This window comes from Fukomys damarensis, unplaced genomic scaffold (assembly GCF_012274545.1).
Source record: "Fukomys damarensis isolate Sample0158 unplaced genomic scaffold, DMR_v1.0_HiC HiC_scaffold_11, whole genome shotgun sequence".
NCBI classification, from domain to species: domain Eukaryota; kingdom Metazoa; phylum Chordata; class Mammalia; order Rodentia; family Bathyergidae; genus Fukomys; species Fukomys damarensis.
Window position 1 is genome coordinate 25,792,116 of NW_022900923.1, and position 17,508 is coordinate 25,809,623.

Consider the following 17,508-nt stretch of genomic DNA (forward strand, 5'->3'; position numbering starts at 1 on the left):
CTTTGGAAAACCACTTGATAGTTCCCTATAAAGTTAAACGTACACCCTAAGACTCAACAATTCTACTCCTAAATATTTACCAAAGAGAAATAAAGACATTTCCAAAAAGTACTTATTCAAGAATGTTGACAGCAGGTGTATTCACAATATCTCCAAACCAGAAACAACCACATTTTCCACTAACAGGAAAATGGATAAACACACAATGCTAGATTCATATAATGAAATACAACTCAGCCATATAAAAGGATACATTATACTACTCTCAAAAGCACAGATAAATCTTGGAAACATTAGGTTGGGTTTAAAAAGCCAAATACAAAACAATCTGTACTGTGTAACTTCATTTATATGAAAAATCATGAATGTAGAATTAACGTATGGTAACAAAAATCAGAGCAATGGCTGCCTAGGGGGATAAGGCAGAGCTTGGAAGGGTACATAAGGCATTTTTCTGGGAGGATGGATCAAGGAATTAGTTTTACAGTTGTATTTACTTATTAAAATTCATTTTACTATACATTGAAGATCTATGCTTCTCACTGTATGTAACTTTTGTCTTAATTTTTAAAAATGAAAAAATTTCCACAATAAAAGAGAGTGAGTTTTGGCTGGGCATGGTGACACATACCTGTGGCCCAGTACTTGGAAGCCTGAGGCAGGAAGATTGCTGTGAGTTCAAGGCCAACCTGGGCTAAATAGTAAGACCCTGTCTCAAATAATAATAAAACAAGAGTGAGTTAGTGGAGGGAAGAGAATAGGAAAAGTAAATTAGATAAAAATGACAGCAAAAGAGAAAGAAAAATATTTCTTACTACCTGCCAATGATTTTATTTTTTTAAACCATGAATATGTTTTCCTGGATAGAAATACAAACTTGGCTTTCAATCTTTGCACCATTATTTGATACATTATTTTATTTTTGCAACATAGATTTTATAAATGTAAGACATAAAGAAGCTAAGTCACTTACTAAAACACAAGATCTTGAATCTAGATTGTTTTTATTACTAATAAAAATTTTAACCACCTCCTTTCCACAGCAAAAAGTGTTTGAGAACCATCTTCAAATGAGAGATGCCGTCAGTCTGCAGGCTTTTCCAATTACTGCCTCAAGAATCACGGAGCAAGGATTCAGCTGGAGCTTCTCTCCACTGGCATTAATCATTTCCTGCTCCATTTAAAAATTCTTCACCACTTAAATATCTTGGGCCATCAATATTCCCCATCCATTTACACTATTACTGCTATCTCCAAGGGTCTAAATGTCTATAGATGATGCTGGAAGATGTCACAGCCCTGGCTTGTTTATAGTCTGCTCTGTGCTGAGATGTTTAATGTTCAAGTAACGGGAGTGCCTGGGGTGCACGCATTTGCTGGGTTGTTTCTTTGTTAGCAGAATCTAAGAAATAAGCTTAACTTAAATAGATCCTCTTTCTGAATGAAGTGTACCCTATAAAAGTTGAAATGTTATAGGATACAGCCAGAAGAGCAAGGATCTAAAAGATGATTACCCTGGTACAGGTGTCCCAACTGAGTTCTTCAGGTGTCAAAGGGTGCATCATAAAGCTGAAATCTGGATTCTATTTGAGAGCTGCAAGGGCCCCCAGAGATGGTGTTCTCCAAACACCCTCACTTCACCCATGAAAATGAAGGGAAGGGAAGGAGGGGGGAAACAGTGAAATAGCATTGAAGTTTCAGTTTTAAAATCTTGGTTCCATGGTTTGCAAAAGCATCTGACCTCAGTTTTTGTCTATAAAATGGAAATGAGAAAATCTGTCCTGATTACTTGTACACTTTTGAAAAATCCAATGAAATACAGTTTGACAAGCTGTTTGGTCAATTCTGTATTAATGCTTGTTACTGCTGTTGCCCTAGCTGGAAAATGGGGAGCTAAAACTAGAACTTAGGGTCTGTCGAGTGCGTTCCATCACTCTGAAAAACCGCCAAGACTCCGCAGCTGACCCCAGACAGAAACTTTTTTACCTTTGGGTTAGGAAGGAGCATGTACTCCTAGAAGCTGCAGAGGGGAGCAGCAGCCAGCCCCATAGTGAGTGAGGCAGCAGGGCCTTGATGAGAGCAGGAAGCAATTACAACTGCTCTGCACGGGAGAGTTCGCAGGCCAGGACACCATTTGGAGGCTCCCTGCTCAGTCTCTGGCTGAGACCTGGGATGGAATAGAGTGGGAGGGAGGACTGGCAGGAATGGAGGAGATGGACGTGATCAGAGCCAAATGCCTCTGTTAACTGTGGGCTGCACACGCGGGGTGCTGCAGTGGTCCGTCCACTCCTCCACAGGGGCTCCCCTAGGGACACGCGTTCCATTACGGAGAGGAACAGCTCCTGAGAGCGCAGTTTTAAATCCTCAGGAAAGTGCACCCAGAGTAAGTGCTTGGAAAGCACTGTTGTAGTCCCTTCAGAATTTTTTTGGCGAGTGCCGGGATCACATTCAGGACCTCGCACTTACCAGGTAGGCACCCATGCCGTTCCTTCAGCATCTTTTGGAGAGAGTTTAAGATTAATAGCCTCAGAATGGGAGGAAGCCTAGCCCAGAGCAATCCTGGGCCCATCTCAACTAAAGATTCTAGGGCAAGAGATTTATCTTGTCCAAGCTCCCCAGGAAGGAATCCTACTTAAAGTTGGAGTAATAATCGTAATTAACAACAACAACAATACCTTCTTTATAGGGTTGCTGTGGGAAAGGTAATAATAATGATCAATAATCAGTGAACACTTACTTGTATTATTTCATTTAGTCATCACACAATGATTTTTTTTTTTTTTTTTTTTTTTTTTGGTACCGGGATCAAACTTTGGTCCTTGTTCTTGTGAGGCAGGCAGCAGCACCACTGAGCTAAATCCCCGGCCCACACAGTGAATTTTTAATAACTGTCCTGGAAGCCAGGAAAGGACCATGTGCATCCTTAGAGCTAAGCTCCTTTTTGAGGGAGAGGGCACATTTATTTCTGCCTTCTGGGTGACCTTGGGAAAGGTCCTGAAGGAGGCATGTCTGCAGAGGTGTTGGAAACATCCATTAATATACACAGGTATTCTTCTGGGAGGTCAGGCCAGTACTATTATCAAGATCAAGATCCTGGGAAAACAGACATGTAAAAGGGGAGCGTTGATTGCTCTAGGCACTTGGAAGACCATACGGAGGTCTTTTAAAAGAGGAAGGTGCTACCATATTCCTTAAGGTCAACTGCCAGTCCAGCCTTACAAAGGGCCTTGGCTAGAGAATCAGCTCTGGCTCCTCCTTTCCCTTCATGGGCCAAAGCAATGAGGAGCTGTAGTGAACACTCAGGCACGATTTCATTAGATCCTGATGACAAGCCATGAGTTAAGACAAGACACATCCTCATTTTACTGAAGAGGAAACCGAAGTTTTGAAAGGCCAGTGACTTCGGTCATGCTGTGAATGAGCAGCTGAGCTAGAATTTGAACCCAGTTCCGTTCACTTCATGCCCTCGGCTCTTTGCTCTGGTTCATAGAATTGAGCAGTGAGTCAAGCCCTGTCAGACTGTGTCCAGCCAGAGGTGGTTCCCCTGAACCAGACATGGTGCCACTGTCCACACGAGGGGGACCCATTCGAGGCAGCCGTAAGACACATCCACTAAAACTGGGAAGGTCCTAGATGCAATGCCACCAAGGAATGGTTAGAGGAGTTAAGGTTCTTCTGTCTGGAAATGCGAAGTTTTGGCATTTGTGAATATCCCTCATTCCATATAATGATGCAAAGTAGGTAACATTATTATCCACATTCCATTGCCGAGGAGACTGAGAATCAGAAAGACTGAGTAATTTGCACTAAGTCGTACTGAAAAAGACAGTTCAAACTCAGGTCACAGTAAGGCATTTTGCTACGTCTGCTTGGAAATCTGGGGTAGACCGGGTCCTTATTATGCACTCACTCAGCAGTTGTTGCTATGGTGAAATGGCAGCCACAGTTTTATCAAATAACGTGAGAGAAGCATTTTGGAACAACTGGCCATACATAACAATCACCACAAGTGAATGCTGGCTGTTGTTAGCTACAATAAACAATTTCCTTCAATTCAGGTTACTTTGTAGACTCATTTATTTAAGATTATTTTTATTCCATTGCAGTTGGAGGAAAAGCATTCCCAGAAGCACACAGAAAAGTATAGCAAAATACTCACATTGTGCCAGCTTTATTAATGTGCTTTCTGTCTGGACACACAATTATCAAATTAATTGATGGCGTCTGGGTCCTAAGACATTTACATAGAACTTATTTATGAACTCTTTTTTAAGGGGGACCTCACAGACAGTGTCTATGTGATTATTTCATCTTCCACCCTCACCTCTTCTCCCTTCTTCTTTCATTGCGGGACCCCTGCCTGCTGCTCTGCTACAGGCCAGTCCTGCAGTGCAGTCTGTCCAAGTGAGAACTGCCTCCCAAAAAAGCCCTAACGTACAGGCTCCTCCTTCTCAGGCCTGCACTTTGTGGTCCCCAAAGGAAGAGAGCTTCACAAATCCTCTTCTAAAATGGGCTGGTGGAAGTCTGCACCCATGTAAGAAAATCACAGTGTACTCCCTTTTTGGTGTGTGCTAACTCTGAGGCTAGAGCTGGAGACTCGCCTTGGGAGGAGCCAGATGCTTCCTCTAACCTGTCAGCTTCTTCTGGGCTTTGTCCTCTACTCTCTTGACCGTAGGCACTCTACCTGTTCTCCAGCTGTCACCCCCTGCTGGCCATTCAGAACTTGTCCCCTGACAGTTCTCTCTCTTGCTATGTAGATTCTCAATTCAAACTGGCCCTTAACATAGCCCTCTGGGAATCAAAAAGTCATCCCAAGCTCATTTGAATCTAAGTATAGCACAAGATCTTTTGTTTTCGTGTATGTGCCTTCTCCCGATTTCAGTGCATGTCACAGGCCAATCACCCTGGACACCTCCTTCTCTCCCTTACCATACCCAGGCCATCACCAAGCTCTGTTGGTTCTTCTTTCTGAGCCTCTCTAATCGACGTGCCCTTTCTTGCTTCCCCACTGCCACTCTTCACGCTCCTGTGCTCTCTCATCCCTTCATTCTCTTCCATTTGCCAGCTGCTCCTGCTGTAGGCCAGTCCTGCAATGCAATCTCTCCAAACAAGAAACCTCCCGTTCAGTGGTGGCTCCCTTCTCCCAGGCCTGTACTTCACGGCTCCCAAAGAAAGAAATGGGCTGGTGGAAGATGCAGACCCAGAAGCTGTGGTGCAGGGGGACCACGTGCTGAAACCTCGGAAACAGTAAGATAAAATAAATCTTCCTGTAAGTTGTTTTTCTCTGGTGTTTTGTCAGAGCAACAGAAAGCTGACTAACTCAATGTCCATTAAACATCTATAATGTGTTTATTATGCAATTCTTAGTTCATCAGCTTAGAGAGACCCTTTCTGCCACCTTACATTGCTTCTCTCAGTCCCTTGTATTACACTGCCTAATTTAATTTTTTTCAACACTTAATTTCTTCATTTTCTTTCATTTCACTAGAGCATAGTCTCTATATCAGAGACTTCGTCTTCAGTATTCCAAACACCCAGAACTTCATAGATGCTCAATAAAAGTTACTCAAGATGGGCCAGGGATTTAGCTCAGTGGTACTGCCACCTGCCTTGCGAGCTCAAGGTCCTGAGTTCGATTCCTGGTACCCAAGGAAAAAAATTCTTTGAGATAAGAAAGTAGCTGCTATTAACTCTCTCTTTTGGATTTTGCAAAAGTGTTGTTTTTTGTTTTTTTTTTCCAAAGTGCTTCTTTGTTTTTATTTTTGTTTTTGAGTCAGGGTCTCACTATAGAGCCCAGCCTCACCTTAAACTCATGATGTTCCTGCCTAAACCTCCCAAGTGCTGAAATTATAGGCTTGCACTCCCACACCCAGCGCCAAATCCTTTTTTTATATCCATACTGACCCCTTGTCATCTCTCCTCCAAACTTCAGAAAGAGCAATTATTTTCCCCTGCTCCAAAGTCTGATCTTGTCACTTCTCATTTTAAATATTCAATAATTTATAGTACAAAAGCCAAGCTCTTTAGCACTGAATGAAAGACACTTCATGGTGGAGCCTCCCTTCCCTACCTACCCTCTTGTCTTGCTATCTTTTAATTCCATCCCCAGCTGTTAGCCCAGCTTCTTTTAAATTTTAGTTGCGGAGCTGTCTGTAATTCTCCAAAACTGGCATGATGTATCCTTTCTCAGAGTCTTTGCCTGTTATTTTGTGTCTAAAATGCCTCCCCGCTCATTGCTCACCTAGCAAACGTCTACTTATCCCTCAAGCTTCAGATAAATGTGACTCTGTGAAGCTTTTCTAAATCCTCAGACAGGATTTCTTATCAGGAACAGTACCTTCATCATTACCATTTTAGCGACCAATTATCATGTGTTAGCCCTGTATTAAATTCATCCTATTCTCACAACTGCACAATGAGATAAACACAATACCTGCATTGCAGATGAGAAAACTGAGTTCATAGGGTCTAAGTCGCTTGTCCCAGGTGATATAGCAAGAAATAAAACTGGAATTCAAATCCATGGCTGACCAGTCCCAAAGAGGATGCTTTCAGTCATCACGCTGATCTTTTCCTCCATTGATCAATTCGTTTTTACACTACCTTGATAGCACATATCCCAACTGTCTAATAGCAGGTTTGTCTCTTTATAATACAATCAGATCTTTGAAGCTGGGTGTGGTGGCGCACACCTGTAATCCCAGCACCAGGGAGGCTGAGGCAGGAGGATCTCCATGAGTTCAAGACCAGCCTGGGCTACATAGTGAGTTCCAGATCAGTCTCAACTACATAATGAGACCCTGTCTCAAAAAAATCAAAACAAACAAACAAAAAAACAAGCAATCAGATCTTTGAGTGCACAAATTTTCCTTTTTATCTTTATATTTTCAACACTTAATTTAGAACAGGCACTTAGTAAGCGCTTTATAGGCAAAAAACGAGTGGATTAAAATAGGCTTTCTCAGCTTCACCACCAACATTTTGGATCAGATAACTGTTTGTTATGCAGGCTGACCTATGCATTATAAGGTATTTGGTAGCATCTCTGTCTCTTCACTTTACAATCTTGTAGCCCCACCCTACCTCCAATGGGATAATACAAAATGTTTCCATATACTAACAAATGTTCACTAGGAGAAGAAATTGCCACCCATTGAGAACTGTGTGGCTAGACTAGATGGTAACTGAACCTCAGCTGAGCCCAAGATCCAGTACATCGTTCAACTATGCAGTCCAAACTGTTAGCCAACTCATGACCTGGAAAACAACCGCACAATCGAAAGGCAATTCTCCCTTGACCTCCATATCAATACTACTGAAAATGAAATGGATCCTCTTTCTTCTGTGATTTTACTACTACCACCTGCCAGTAACAAAGTTGAACTCCACTTTCATCTGGCTCCCCTACCAGCAAAGGAAATCAGTAAGTCTGGAATGGGAATTCCTTTAATTTACTCAGACTTCTCCTTGGAACAAGAAGAAAACACAAACTCTGGAAACATTTCCAGATAATGAAACAGCAGAATATTTAGAGCCCCTACTAAGGCACTGTATAAGCCTTTCACATGTTACCTCCATTAAATCTATCTTACAAATGTAGATGCTGAAGCACAGAAAGACGAAGCATTTGTCCCAGGATGATGCAGCCAGTAACGAGGGAACTTGGGCTGAGCAGAGGCCTGCTGGCTTTCTCCCTTCCTGGAGCCACTGGAAATTCTCCAGCTATTCTGTGTCTGTTTTAAATTGCTTCAGAATGTTGTGGGGCAGAGAGGAATTGTGAAAAGAAGCCATCTGTCCAAGTCCAGGTTCTCAATCCAACCCCAACTCACCTGTTGGAAACTTCCTCTGTATAGCTTATTGTTCATCAAAATTACTCTTACATGTAACGTCCTCTTCTCCCTCCCACCCCACCTTCCTGCTCTAGCTGACTGACTTCTACCAAATGTAGCATCCATTTCTCCAAGTTGTTACGCCTGGAAGCCAGCTTTGATTCTTCTGTCCACTACCTTCTCTCTCACATCAATATTTGTCATCTCTACTTCTCTCTGCTGATTCCCTGGCCCTTTTTTGCTGCTGTTGGTTCTCCTGCCCCTGGGACTCTCTGTGAGAGAGGCTTCCATCTTCAGTTTCACTGTACCCCAATGCTGCCGGGATAAACACCTTTGATCTCACTGCCCAGACTCCTTGGCTTGCCTTCCTCCACCTCCCAGCCTCTTGCCCCCTGCCATTCCCCAGAGAAATGAACACTTCATCGTCCCTGTGACCTGCCATCTCTCTGTCTCCAGTCCTTAGAACACCCCTGAACTCCATTCTCAACCCGTGGTAGTAATCTCCTGCTCCTTTTCTTTCTTTAACAATGTAGGAACTAACAGAAACCTCCCGCTCTTTGAGGTCAAGCCCAATGCCACCTACAGCATGAAGCCTCCCTTGACCTCTAGTTGGGAATTAACCTGTTCTTTCTACAAGAGACCATAGCCCTTCCTTTGTGTCTCCTCCTCTGACATTACATCACTTTATCTTGGGGGGGTTCTGTTCTTACATAGACAGCAAACCCATCTTGAAAGTTGGGATAACTATAGTTATCACGAGACTTTCAAAAATAAATTTTTATATAGAAAATACTTGACAAAGTACCTGACACACATAAGTGTTATAAAATTGTTTGCTTTTATTAGTATTACCTTTGTGTCTTTGAAGCACTTATCACTGGACATCCAAATTATTTATAAATATTCTTGAGTGGCTACAGTAGCACTCCTCTCTAAAGATGCCATCACAGCTGTACAGCAGACAGCACGACTCCCATTAATGCCCAGATCTTTGGGCAAAAACTGTCTCTTAAGTGCTACCATTTTCTTGGTGGTTAGATGGCATATTAGTCTATAGCTATAATGAAATACCTGGGGCTGGATATTTCATAAAGAAAGGATGGGTTATTTAGCTCACAGTTCTGAAGGTTCAAGAGCATGACACCAGCAAGCATTGGCTGGACTCTGGTGAGGAATGCATGGTGGGTGGTGTCATTACAGAAGTACATGCAAAAGGGAGAGATCACGGTCAGGTTGAGTGGCACAAGCTTGTAATGCCAGCACTCTGGGAAACCTAGGCAGGAAGATCGAAAGTTTGAGCCCCACCTGAGCATGTTAGCAATTTAGCAAGACCCTGTCTCAAAATAAAAAATTAAAAAGGACGAGGAGTGTAGCTCAGTGTGAAGGTCCTGTATTCAACCCCTGTACCCAAAAGAAACAGAAAAGGAAAGGAAAGAAAAGAAAAAAGGAGAGATCACACATGGTGAGATAGAAAGTCAGAGAGGGGGCAAAGTCAGGTCACTTTTTTATAACAACCCCTCCTATGTGAATGAACTCAAAGTCCCACTAAATAAATTTAACCCCCTTTCTATCTGCAGAGTCCCCAGTGACATCCCACCACCCCGTAACATCACTGTCCTGGGGTTCAAGCTCCCAATTCCTGAACCCTTTGGGGATACATTCAAACCATAGCAGGGAGTCCCCTAATCACCGTGTTCTCTTGCACCTTTTCTGCACACCAGCTCTCTGAGAGTACACACACTTCGAAAAACAAAAAACGCGGCTGCCTTCCAAGGTGACACGGGCTGGAGGGTGAATGGGTGAGGGTCCGTGCATACAAAGGCATCCCCAAGGCATCCTGGTACACTTCCTTCTCCCTTCCACACCCCCATTTAGAAAGTGTGTCTTTAACTGCCTTTGTTGAAAAGATGAGGTATGTATAAAATGCTGCTTTAGGATGATACACTCTCTCCTTTTCAATGTGATGTGAAATTTAGTTAAAGTAGTCCAGCAAAAGTATCTTTTAGGGGTGTTTTGAATAAATAACATGGTTTGTTTGGTGCTGATCGGAGTGAGCACCCACGTGTGCTCATGTGTGAGTAAGGGCTCACATAGGGTGCAGTGGGACTGGAGATGCTTTATGCTGAGAGAGTTTGTACTAAATCACGTGTATCTTTCCCTCACCATCAGAGCCCACCGAGTGAGTTTCCATCTGTAAAAGGAGCTGCGTCAAGCACAAACAACATTAGGACACCAAAATATGTATGTTCTTTGTCCCTATGATCCGAATATACAGCGCTGAAAACAAAATAAGAAAAGGAGGTGCTGCAGAGTGGCTGAGGAAAGGTAAACATTTTTGCATAATATACCAGATCAGCGTCCAGTCATGCTCAGAGATTTGCTAGGGCAAAATGTGTGATAAGAGGTATTTCAAGCGAAGTCCCTTTACTTTAACAAAACAAAAGCTCTTCTCTTGGCCTCAATCCGGGCACATATTCCAGATAGGAGGCCAGTGTTAAGGTCTGGGGTTGGGTGAATTCTCCATACTGGACTTACTGAATGATCCTTTCATTAGCCAGTGAGCATAACTTTTCCCTAAAATGACACCAGAAGATCCGGATGCAAACTCTTGGAAGTCATTGCCATTTCTCCTCCTGTTACTTAGGAGATATATGACCCCAGGTTAGGTTCTTGCTAGGAAAAAGAACACCAGAGTGGACAAACGTGGATGCATTGCACCAGGATGCCCCAGACACGCTCCTTCCTAAGATGTGCAGTGAAAGCTTTACCAGTGAAACTCCAGCCCAGGTGGCACCTGACTCAGAGGACCAGGCTCACCTGCTTTCTGATCGACACTGTCCTGAGCACTGGTTTCTTGTGTTCAGAAATAGCCCAGGTGAAAGCTGTTACATAGATTATGTTTCCCCCGAAGGACAGAGCTAAGCTAATTTATAATCATGAATCATCAATTTAATAACACCATTCTGCATGGGCGAATGGAAGGCGGTCTTGGAAACATTTGGTGCCAAGTTAGTTGCCTGTGCTCCCTTAGGCAGCCTAGGAGGAGCTTTCCACATTCACAGCCCAAATCCAAAGCTTTTGCCTGCTCACAAAGGGACCAGTCAGTCATCCTTAAATGGTTATATAGACAGAGAAGAGGCAGGACAACTCCCAGGCAGCTTGGGTGTTGAAGGCAAAGGAAAAGGAAGAAATGAAAAGGCTTTAAAAGCCTTCTCTTTCCAGCCCCCGCTGAGAATTTTAAATGCCTTCTCCTCTGGCATATTTGAAGTCTGTATTTTATTGTCTGTTTAACTTACCCAGCAAGCCTCTGGGGCAGGCGAGAGCTGTGTCTTTGCATGTTTGTGTCTAATGCTGAGTGTGCTGTTGGCACTCAAAGCAGCAGAAAATCATACGGCTAAAATCCTCAGCAGCAGTGGGTAGCCTGGGCACAGAAAGTAAAGCCAAAGAAGACATTTACCATTTGGGTGGTGTGTGGAAGACATTTCCCAAGCTGCAAACCCACATTGGGGAATACAGGAAGAGCAAGTACTGGTTTCCTCCTAGAAATGGAGACTGGCCATGCAGATCAGGAGCCTAGGACAGAGAACTAGGAGACTCAGCCTTTGGGGAGGAACGCTCAGGAGTTATCCTAATGCTGATGTTGCTTGTAGATACTTGTCTCAGGACCAAAACAGGAGGTTCCTTTGCTTGGATTGGAAATGTGGAGCTGGGCTCATTCCCAGACTTGCCCTGTAACTCTGCCTCACTATGCCATAGTCCTACGCATTCATTCAGTCTGCTGGTATTGAATCCCTGCTCTGTACCAGGCACTGTAAAAACAGAGCATTTAATGGTATAGAAAATTTAGCTCCCTGAGCTCACTTCTAACTATTGTGGGTGGGAAGAGTCTATGAATTAATAAACTGAGGAATGTGATAGTCAGGGTCCTCTTTTTTCCTTATTTCACATACCCAGCAAGAGCTATGACCTAAGATACCAGAAAGACAAGGGAGTCCCATTCCCACACACCCACACAAGGATCAAGGGGCTGTCCTGGTTAGCCTCAATTCATTTGGGAGGAAAAAAATGGAAAGAAATCCATTCAAAGATATCCTGCATGCTGGAGGTCTTGATTATCCAGGGAGGAAAGAGGAAAGCAAGGTGGAACACATACAGAAAGAGTCCCTTCTTCAGGAAAAGGACAGTTTTATTATCGTAATTTTATCATTCAAGTATGTAAGTTGTCTATAATAAAAAACATGCAAGTCTGACTACAAAGCCCAATGTTAATTTGTCAAAATTCACTTTTCTTAGTAGACTTGATCACAATTTGATTCCTGGAATACTGGAGTGAAAATTTTTTTTCATCTAATTAACACCCATGGAATTGGAGTAGAAGGGATTCTTCATGGACATCATGAAAGGAAGCTGCTACAGACATAAAAGGAGAAAAAATAATTTCCATCTATTTCATGTCTACCACATGGCACAATTTAGAACAATTTCACTTAATCTTCACAAACAGTCCTCCGGGGTAGATATTATTTTCTCTCTTTTATAGATATGAACTAAGGCTCAGAAAAATTAAGAATTTTTCCCAAGATCACAAGCCATTAAGTGTTAGAGCTGGAATTTGAACCTTGAGCTAATTCACTGAGTTAAAGAAGGATTTGGAGGGAAAAACTCCCCAATTCCAGAATTGTGTCAGTAAAATGGCAATAAAACATCACTGTGGAATCTTGTGTTGGGAATTTGGAGGCCACTGGGAATTATGTTCCATTTTATCATCAACCAAGACATCATTATTCAAATTATACCTCTTCTTCATATTCCAGATCAAAGTTTTAGCACCTGGGCCCTACTTTCTTGAAGTCTTGCTCTTTATATAAATCTTGCCATTTATATATTCTTGCTATTAGTTTCATATAAAAAGATTTGTATCATAATGGAAAACTTCTAGAGACAATGTTTTACCCAACACACACACACACACAAACACACACATCAAAAAATAGGGGCTGAAGGGCATGGTGGGATTTTCAGACACTCACAAGCCTCTTGGGATACTTGCAGCAGGCTATTCCTTCCATGCTAGACCCAATCCTGCCCTCACAACTCTTCACATGGGTCACAGGGTTCAACTCTTTCCATCAGAGTGTCAAACCCTCAGTGTCCTCATGGACAGAGCCCTGGATCTACAGAAATCATGCAGTTCTAGATGACTGAACTTCAAGAATGCTGAGGACACGAAATGCCAAGTCCGTGAAGGTCTGGACCCTCTTTGCCTGAAGAACCTTGGAAATGAGCCAGCTTCCCATTCCTGATCCATTTACTCTTTTTTTATGTCCCCTACAGAACCAAGAAAGCCCTGTCCACAGGGCAGGTGCTGGGCACATAGTTGGACATTGCAATATCTTCTGTCTGATTCATCACTCTCAATGTAGGTCTTGATTAACATGACTGAGCCTCAGTAGAATGGTGAACTTCTCACTGTTGGCAGCATTCACACCTAAGCATGGGAAGGTGGCAGTGGGTCTAAAATGCTCTAAAATGTTAGGCAGGTTTGGCTGCTGATCCTTCCACAGTGCTGGAAAAGGCTCTTGTAAGAACATGGAAATTTAGAACAGTTGGAAAAGATACTATTAGCAGTTAATCTAATAGAAAATCAAAAAATGAGGATTCACAATGAACAGGTTCTGACTTCCCAACTCCTCTCTTGCCTCTGCTGCCTGGCCACAACGACAAGAGCATTTTCCTCTGCCAGACATTTCCACCAGCCCTTCCACCTTGGAGTCAACCAACTATGAACTAAAAATATGACCCAAAATGAACCTCTCTTAAAGTTACATTATGTCCCAATAACAAGGAAAGTAGTCAAGGTAGATTTTGGTACCAGAAAAGTATGGTTGTTGCCATGACAATATCTGATAATGTGGGGTAGAAGCCTTTAGAACTGGATTGCAAGAAGTTTGCAAAGATTTGGAGATATCAGCTAGCAAAGCCCTAGAATGATGTTGGCTGATCTTTATAGGAGATTCTGGTTAACATTCAGAAATCCAGAATGCTGATAAACATGAAGAGGATAAAGACCAGCTTAGGAGGTTTCAGTAGGGAGCAAAGATTCAATAAACAGCTGGACTTGAAATCATGTGTGTTTCACTCTGGAAGAAAATTTTTCTGTTTTTCTCATGTCTTGGGACTTTGTGAAGGACTAAAATTAAGGGCAGTAAATTTATCATTGAGGAAATTTCAAGGAAGCCCAATATTCAGGCTGTAGCATGAGTACTGCTGGCAGCTTTTGTCAGGTTTATTCTGAAATTCAGGAGGAAAAAATCTATTTGAACATTTTTCAGCTTGGCCAGAAAGGATGTGTCTACAAAGGTGATGCATTAGAGAGTAAGGTTGCTGAAAAGATTTTGGTTTTTTTTTTAAGCCAAGCATTTTACATATGGACAATAGAGCAAGATCCCATCCTTTGCAGATTCAAGGGGTCCAAAAGTTAAAAAAACATACTTTTAAGAAGAGAGTCCTAGAGAACCCAGCTCTTTTTTTTTTTTCCTTTTCTTTCTTTTTTTTTGTTTTTGTTTGTACCAGGGATTGAACTCGGGTTCTTGAGCTTGTGAGGCAGATGATGGAACCACTTAGCTAAATCCCAGGCCCAAGCCCAGCTCACCATCCAGTATAGAGCTTCCTGGAGCTCAGCCAGGCACAGAGAGAGGTCTCTGTTGCTGTAATGCAAAGGGTCAAGTCTGCTTGAGCTGGTAATGGACTTTGGTGTCAACCATATGGTGGATGCTTGGTTTTACAAGCACGCAGAATGCAAGAGCTGTGGGTGCATGGAGGCTTCCACCTAGATTTCAGAAGGCCTGATGACAGTGCATGATATTGTGAGAATAAAGCTGAAAGTGCAGTGGAGATTCTAGGAAGGTGGAAATGCCAAAAACATGGAACACACACTGAGTAAAGCCACAGGTGGTGAGCAAAGCCATTCCTAGAGAGGAGCCATGAGGGCTGCAACTTGAAATATATGGACAAGGCCACCAAGTGATTTGGAGCTAACATCTTTCATGGATGCTAGACATGCAACTACAGGATTTTTTCCTGATGGCTTTCAGTCTTCCTTTAATCCAATTTTTTTATAACTTCCTATTTCTCTCTTTTAGAATGGGAATATTTACCCTGTGACATTGTATACCACCAGTGTTTAATTTTCTTTTTAATTTTTATAGGGCTTACAGCTAAGAGTTTATTTTGGATCTCAGAGGACACTTTGGATTTAAACTCTGCTGCAATGCTGGGCTGTTAAGAAATCTTAAAGATGGGCTAAATGCATTTTACATAAAGAGATGTGCATGAGTCTTTTGGGGCCCAGGGCAGGAATGTTTTGGTTTAGATCAATAATGACCCCCAAAGCTCTCATGCACTCCTTGTTGAGGCTTTTGGAAAGTCACTTGATCATAGGTGTGCTGTCATCATGCTGTTAAGAGGTAAGATTTGGTCAGAAGAGGTGAGTCGCTGGGAGTATGATCTGGAAGGATGCATCTTCCTTCCTAGCTCCTCCCTTCTCTCCCTCCCCCCCCCTCTCTCTCATCTCTCTCTCTGTCTCTCTCTCTCTCTCTGCTTCCTGTAGAGCAGAATCATGAACAACTTTCATTCACCAGATCCTTTAACCATGCCATGAGCCAAAATAAACCTCTCCTCCTTTAAATAGCTGGTATCAGATATTCTGTCTGAGTGACAAGGAAAGTGACCAAGAGATTTGCTTTCCTAGGGATGTAAAGGAATGGTAAGACAATGGCTAATTCAGGGGCATTCTTTTACAACTCCAGAAGTGTCTGATGTTGAGCAGGGATAGTTTATCAGGAATTTATATTCCCAATCAAAGGTCTTACAAGGTCATCCACATACCTTTGTTCTGAACCTTTGATCACTAAACAAACTTACTGATTCAATCTCTCTGACTCTGGGTAAGACATGTGTGAGAATTTTGGTACATTGAAATTGAATATTCCCCACTGTGAAACACAAATGTGGGCATTTGAGTTTATATGTCAATTTACTGCAAGCCTTGTCATTATGAGTTTGTCTGTGAGGCCAGAACTTACAAACTAATGCCAGGTTCCAGACACAGAGACCACACCAAAGCCCTGCTTTGGTGAAACCTCAGGCTACACCTGACTGAAGTTTTAAAGACTCAACCAGCTTATTTTTTTGTGGGGGGAGCACTTGCCAGCTCTGAGATCCTGTAATTCAAGAATTCACTGACTCACTCTGAGATGGTGAATCAGGGTGCCTGAGTGGCCTGAGAAAGCAATATGAGCAGTCCAGCAAAGGGATCTGAAAAGGGCCTAGCTAGGAGGCCTACCCTCCTTTTTTTTCTAATACCTCCTAAAGAAGATCCTGGGCAAAGGTTCTCAGAGATCTTTTGGAAACACTAAGATCTTTTTCATTCATCATTCACTTCTTAATATTTTTTAAAATCAGTTTTAAAAGTTGGAAGGTTTTGAAGTTATCTAAAGGAGGCTAAAATTAGTAGAAAATCTCACACCACTGGAACCTTTAAAGCCAGTCATTCTCTGGCATTGTGCAATGGACAAGGAGAAGGACACATAGTGAAGTGGTACAGCAGGGGATTCTATCCTAAGGCCACACCACCATACGGAAAGCCCTCTGAGACTCTAAGGAATGCTCAGCACCCAATGTAGCCCAGATATTTCCCCTCTGAGGCATGAAAATGAAGAAATACAACCAAATTTCTAAGCAACATTTGATTCACCCTTGCATTGCATTGCTGGTCTCAAAGAAGAGGTGGCATTCCTATTACTATGGGAACCTCTGCTTTGAGTCACTGGTGTTCAAACCCCCAGCTGGGAACATCCTGTTCCTGTCCTTATTGCAGCAATGACCTACTTCTATTTGCTTGAGCAAGAGGCCTCAGTGAGGTGCCTGGAAGCCAGGAGGCTTCACACACTCCTCTGGAATTGGCTCCTTTTTCCTGTCTAGCAGAGGACAAAACACATCATTCTATGGTTCAGAACTTCCACAGTTAAATAAAGATAACAATATTAGGTGTGATCTGGTTTTTAATAGGTTAGTAGAGAATTTTAAAGGGATAGAGTCTGTAGGCCAACTTTTTCATTCCAGCATGTTTTTCAAATTGGGAGCTGAAGCAAGAACCTGTTTCAAAATTTAAACAAAAATACAAATAGGGCTGGGGATGTAGCTCAGTGTGATGGCCCTGGGTTCAATCCCCAGCACAGCAAAAAAAAAAAAAAAAAAAAAAAAAAAAAAAAAAAAAAAGGGGGGGGTCCCGACCACGTTTGGGCTTCAGGTTTTTGGCCAACCGGGAAGGGATCCTGAGCGATGCATCTGTGGGCCACTCCCGACTTTCAGAGACCGCAAACACACTGACCCTCTTTTTCAGCTTACTCGATCACCTCTCTCTGAATTTTTAAATAAAACACGGTGAGGTACCGATCAGATGGGGTGATGTAAATTCTCGGCATCCTAGATAGAACAGGAACACCTGTAGGAATGATAGATGTTGGACCTTCACAGGTATTTCCCTGGGTTCGACTGCTCATTCGTTCCCAAAGTTAGGAGAGGAGGGAAAGATACACTTCCTCTAGCTGAATGGGTTGAACAACCGAGGCCTAAAATCTGGCCTCTGATCTGAAATATGGAATCTGTTCCTATGAAG

At 42.6% G+C, this 17,508-nt stretch overlaps 1 protein-coding gene across 1 annotated transcript in view; it reads right to left on the reverse strand.

The window, feature by feature from the left end:
- Nmnat2 (nicotinamide nucleotide adenylyltransferase 2) overlaps nucleotides 1-17,508 on the reverse strand; it is a 157,159-nt gene that overhangs the window by 79,743 nt on the left and 59,908 nt on the right. The gene's annotated exons all lie outside the window — the stretch shown is intronic.